Source organism: Pinus tabuliformis, chromosome 1_2 (assembly GCF_031772625.1).
Source record: "Pinus tabuliformis cultivar Carrire ecotype Pingquan chromosome 1_2, CPIR1, whole genome shotgun sequence".
In the NCBI taxonomy this organism is placed as follows: Eukaryota; Viridiplantae; Streptophyta; class Pinopsida; order Pinales; family Pinaceae; genus Pinus; species Pinus tabuliformis.
In genome coordinates this window covers 53,775,510-53,781,973 of record NC_142298.1, presented here as the reverse complement: position 1 = coordinate 53,781,973, position 6,464 = coordinate 53,775,510, and positions in this window count along the sequence as shown.

Sequence of the window (6,464 nt, the reverse complement as noted above, 5' to 3'; positions counted from 1 at the left end):
TTTTATTGGGGTATGATCATCATAGAGGGATTTGGCTAGATGGATTCAAAGTAAATGGCAGCCAAAAGGCCAGATTGACCTGAAATTCGGAGTCAAGGGCTTTTTCATGATAATATTTTCCATTTTAGAATATAGGGCCTGTGTCTTTGAAAATGACCCCTACTTTTTCAACAACACATGGATTTTTATGAGATTTTGGGAGTATTATAACCTAGAAAATGAGCCTTTTTTGGAAGCATTGGTGTGGGTAAGGCTTTTCTCTTTACTTGAGGAGTTTTTGGATATATATTCTTGAGGGGATTAAAAAATCAAAAGGATACTTTACAAATATCTTAGAGATTAATGGATGTGGGATTTGTACCTCATGCAAGAATTTGTGTCTACATGAACATATCCCAACATTTACCAAAGTTCATTGAAAATTCTTATCATAATGAAATCTGGTGCCAACACTTGGATTACAAACATGTTCCATTTTAGTGTCGCAACTGTCATGAGTACGACTACTTATTTCACGGTTGTTCGATTCGGTAAGCAAAATCATAGGTCAAATCTCAAAAGTAGACATTGAGGAGTTTTATAAATTGGTAACTAGAAGACGAAACTCCATAAACACTCTTGGGACATCTAGCATCACTTCCAAATCGAATGATAATATGTATGTGTCACTCTTAAATCAGAAATAAAATATTGAGTTGCCAGGTGATTTGATGAATCTAGACTCACATGAGATGGAGTTACCGGTCAAGCCATCTCTAAAGAGGAAATATCCATAAACACCCCAATAAATCCATATGGATGAAGAGACACCCTTAATAGATCATGTGGAAATGGAAGAAAAGGAGGAGACTGAGACTCTGATGTAGGCAGAGGAAATATTAGAAAAGTTATTGGAAGAGTGAAAAAACAAAGACCTCAATACCATCCCAGAGCACCAAAAGGCACAATATCATAATATATACCTCCAATTAAAATCCCAACCTTTGTTAGAGGGAGGAGGATCTGACTTCATTGCCCAGGGTTTGGATGTTGCCACTCAAAGAGGTAAAGGAAAAGGTACCATGCATACGGATTTCAAAAAAAAGGTAGAAAAACCACTAAGGCTTTGATCCAAGAAGCATGGGACAATCTAGTAAATATTGGTCAGGTGAATGTGTTGTTAGAGGTGTTTTCCTTCTCCAAACACTCCTCCAAATGAAGACCATTTTCTGGAATATTTATGGCCTTAATAGCCATGGAAAGAAAAGATACCTCAAGGATCGAATAAGGTAGGAACACCCATCTATAATCATGTTACATGAAATGAAAATATCATATGATAACGTCCAATATATTGCAAACAAATGTCAGAAGGGGTGTGAATCGATGGTTGTGGATGCCAAAGGTAGTGAAGGGGGGATCACCATTATTTGGAACCACCTCGAATTTTCTTTCTAGGACTGGGTGGCTCTACCTCATAACCTTTCAAGTCATTTCCATTATATGGGAGCAAAGGATTCGAGATTCCTATCAGCTATTTATGGTCCATACATCCCCATAGAAAAGTTAGCCTTCCTATCAAACATAAGAACCATTAGGTATATTCACTAGGATGAGATTTGGATCATTAGTATAGATTCCAATATTATTAAATTATTGGTGGAGAAGAAGGGAGGAATCATAAGACTTGATGCAAAAAAAACTTATTTGTGGATATTATTCATGACCTACAACTAGATTATTTAAACACAATCAATGGAATTTCTACTTGGAATAACCGCAGATATAGTAAGCACCAATTTTCTAGTAGATTAGATCGTTTTCTAGTTTTAGAAGCTTTATTAGACCATGATCCTTTTGTAGAAGCAACCATTCTTCCTAGTTTAGGCTTTGATCATTTTCCAATACACCTAGGGATGGATATGAAAGTCGCCCCTCATAATTTCCCATTTTTTTTTTTAAGTTTTTGGTTACAAGATGTTATCACTCAGGTTTTCCCAGAAGTTGTAAGAAGGGGAAAGGAGGCTGAGGTAACCACAGACCAATCTTTTAGATATAGAATCTAGCCAATCTGTATCCAGAGAGGGCTCTCTCTTTATGATTTAACTTTGTTTTTAAAGGTATTAGGCTAGTTATGAAGTTCAAGGGTTTTGTTTGAGTTTGGGTGGTGAGATTCAATAGAATAGAGAGGTAAAACAGAGTAGTTCAGTCCATTGGGCTAATGGAGTCAAAGAAGATGGCTTTCTGGATTTGGTTTCTTAACAAAGGATGGCTTCACAAAGCAAGGTAGTCAAACAGGGAACAAATAGAGACTTGAAACAAATGGAATGGGCTCAAATGGGTGAAGGGCAGTTAAGAATCCTTCAACCTATTGAAAGAGGGAAAATGGATGATTACTGATAAGGAGCAGTTAAGAATTATTTAGCAAATAATCACCATGAAAGAATCAGGAAACAGGAGCAATTAAGATTTCACTACTTATTCTAATTCTAAAGAAAACACAGAGAACAATAAATACTTAAAACAGAGTGCAATCAAGCATATTCTGAAATTAACCTTTTCTTTATCATTCAGATTATGAAACACAGATGATATAATAAACTAAGAAAACTGTAAAACACAAGATATAGAGGACTTATTGATCCAGTGGTTGATTCAAGAAATCTGTGACAAGTCCTCTACTTCAATTCTTCATCTAGTAGACCATACAACAGTTTGATTCCAACAGCTCTTTATTCCAAAAGTTCAATATTACAGCAGAGTCTAGGAATCCACAATCCACCCTCAATACTCTAATGGAGGGGGTATTTATGCTCAAAATTTACAAAACAAATATCTCATAACAGTTGTGAGCTGCATCAAGTATAATGTTTGCCTTGCACTTGTGATAGAAGTGAAAGTTAACACATTTTAGAAACATAATCCATCATAGGTATCATTCTGCAACACCAATCTGCATACCCTGCCTACTTTAGCCTAGCATTTTTTCTTTCTTTACTTGGGTGCACTTGGGCTAGCAAACCCTCATCAACTTTTCTTTTCTTTGCATGGCAAGCCTACCTAAGTCTGCACTTATTACATCCAAGGGCTCAGATTAAACCATTGAGCTCCTTTGTTTCTCTACCTATCTACTTATCTGTCAAGATTAAACAGTTTGGTCAGATTTTATTCTCTATCTCTAAAACATGAAATTCAAAACCTAAACTAGCCAAGATTAAGCTGTTTGGCCCTTCATCAATTGTGGCAAAACTTTTAACAAGCTGCACACAATGCTTTACTTACAGAAAATGAAAAGTAGTGGTATTTTGGACTTGCACACTTTCTTGGTCTTTCTTTATTTGGGGTTCATTTCTTTCACTTTTTTGACCATCTTATTCTTTTTACCCTTTGATTTTTCTTTTAGGGCATACCCTCTTTACATTTTTTACATTTTTTTATTTTTGATAATATGGAAACCCTTTGCAACAAGGAAAGGGATGAACATATTACAAAGCTCATTAAGTCAATCATGAAATATGACACCTATTGGTATAGGAGTATAACAGTGGCTCCACTTGAGGATGGTTTTCCCTGGTGGAAAGTCAAGAACAGTAGGTCAGATGGCATTCTAAATAACTCTGATTATGCTTTGAAAATTCCTTCTGCTGGTTTCTTTATTGTATGTATGTCAACACACTTGTGAAGCTTAGGACCTTCTCTTCGGGCTTCAACTATAGCAAGTTACTATCCAATCCAAACTGTGACATTATTAAAGATATAGTATGTACATGTTAGAGTTAGAATACATTAAAAACTGGATCAAAGTAATGTTTCAGCATTCGACCATTCACTGGTCCTTCTTCTGTTTCTGTACCATCCAGGCTCTTCAGAAAGTAAGTATTGTTCCCTTGCAATGCCTGGATGATAAATGGCCCTTTCCACAAGAAGTCAAACTTCCCATGTTTTCCTTTGTCTTCTCTCCTGGAATCCCATCTTAGAACTTTGTCTCCAAGGTAGAAGTCTTCTACTTTGGTCCTTTTATCAAATATTTTCTTGAGTTTTTCTTGTAACACTTGGGATCTTTGGTGCACTTCTTCTCTGGTCTGCTGCAAATGGATGGTCTGATTTATTCTCCTTTGAATGTCATTGGGTTCCACCTGAGCTTCTTGCAGCAATTTCATTACAGGAACTCCTAAAGATGAAGGAAATACAGCCTCCATGCCATAAACTAACTCATAAGGGCTAGTTCCAATGGATCTCTTTATAGTAAGTCTGTCTGCCCATAGTGCATTTGTAACTTTCTTGTGCCAGTTTTTCTTGTTCTCTTCAAACATTTTTTTAATAATATTGATCAGGCTTTTATTGGAAGATTTAGCTAGACCATTACCTTGAGGGTAATAGGCTATGGAATGGCCTAAAGTGATATGGTATTTGTTACAAAAATTTATCATTTTCTCGGACTTGAAGGCAGCAACATTATCAGTTATGATCTTTTCAAGACAGCCAAATCTAGACAATATGTTGGTTTCTAAGAATCCTATAATCACTGTATCATTGGCTTTTCTAGAAGGAATGGATTCTATCCATTTGGTGAAATAGTTTGCGGCAGTAAGAATCCATTTATGTTGGCCGGAAGAGGGAGGGTGTATTTCTCCAATGAAGTCCAAACCTCATTGTTGAAAGGGCTTTCAGTGGAAATTGGTCTCAAGGGTAAGGGTAACAGTTTCCTTTTGCCTTCAAAAATTTGGCATTTGTGGCAAGCAGTGACAAACTTCTTTACATCAGCGAACAAGGTTGGCCAGTAAAATCCAGCCCTTAGGATTTTGTCTGCAGTTGATTTCCAGTAAAGGTGTCCACCGCAGTCCACTGCATAAAAAACTTTGAGAACTTTGTTAGCTTCTTCTTTTATTAAACAATTCAATAGAATACCTTCATGATTTTTCCAAAAAAGAGCATTATCTAAAAGACAAAATTTTGAAGCTTTCATCTTTAAAAACCTTTTCTTTGTTCTGGATAACCCTGGAGGAGTCTACAGGTTTAATAATACATGAGTTATATCAGCATACGAAGGTGATTCTAAGAAGGCCTGGCTGATTTGTGGAGTCGCCATCTCCTATTCATTATCCATTTCATTAATATCCAGGGCTTGCAAGTTTGTTTCAGTCATGAGTTTAGCCAATCCCTGTCCTTTTATAAGCTTTGTAGGTTTTATCTCAATATCATACTCCAATATATTAGCTATCCATTTACCTTGTTTGCCTTCAATTCCATCCTGAGTCAGGATGTCTTTGACAATAGTATTTGGTACATAAGCTATTATATGTGAGTACAATATGTAGACTCTGAAGTCTTTAATAGCTTTCACAAGTGCAAAAGCCTTTTTTTCCATGATTTCATAATTTAGAGGTGCATCTCTAAGTGCTTTACTGAAAAAGGCTATGGGTTTTTCACATCCTTGATCATCTTTTTTCAGTAAAACCACTGCTATAGTGTGTTCTGATGCAAATGAGGAAATTATGAAGTCTCTATCGAACTTTGGACTTGTAAGGACTGGTGTTCTGGTCAAAGCCATTTTAATCTCTTCAAATTCTTGTTTGGCTTCTGTTAGCACTCAAATCTGCCTCAGGCTGAGGAAGGCAAAACTCAAGGCAACATCAAACCAAGCTCAGCCTCGTAGCTAGCCCTACGAGGACAGGAGAGGGCTCTCTCCAGTCAATCTCGATAAAATGAGCAATAGGGTGTGAGATGACTCTAGAATGGGAACTGATTTTAGGCTAGTAAATTGATAGGAAAATTTGATTTAGATTTTTTGGGTTTTTGTTGGAGAAATGGGAAAGAACAATTTTGGGTGCGGGGATTAAGGTCAGATCTTTGCAGAATTCGAGTTGGGGCGAGGTAGGCAATAGTCTTGATGCCTTTGATCAGGTGTATGGATGGATCAGAATGACAAGGAGCTGAAGAGGGAAAAGGAGAACATGGATCCTCTCCAAACTGGCGAAAACATGTAAAACTAAACAAATTTAAAGGAAGAGCACTGTAAACAATGAATTCAACCTCATTTACTCATTCATTTAGTTTCAGAAGCATAAGAAGGGAATGGCATACATTAAACATGAATAAACTTACAATAAACTGAGAGATAACACCATCAAGAACTGAAAGCCACAAGAATCCCAACAGGTGCTGCAAAATTTCTGATCTTTCCTTAGCCAAAATATGAAAAATATGTACAATAGTGTGCCAAGATCTTCCCAAGAGTCCAACCTCTGCTATTGATTGAAAATTTACATAATATAGACCATGCCAACCCATTCCCTAACCTCTAGGGGTCGAGCTCCTCCTTCTATGAGCAGTTTCAACCAATTCTAAACAAGGAACTGAAATCTAGGTAGTCAAACAACTAACCCCTATATGATAGGAAACTGATTCATTCATTAAATTTTTGCTATTTTGTGAATGAATCAGCTAGAATAGGTAAATAAGTACCAAATTTACATCATGTACAT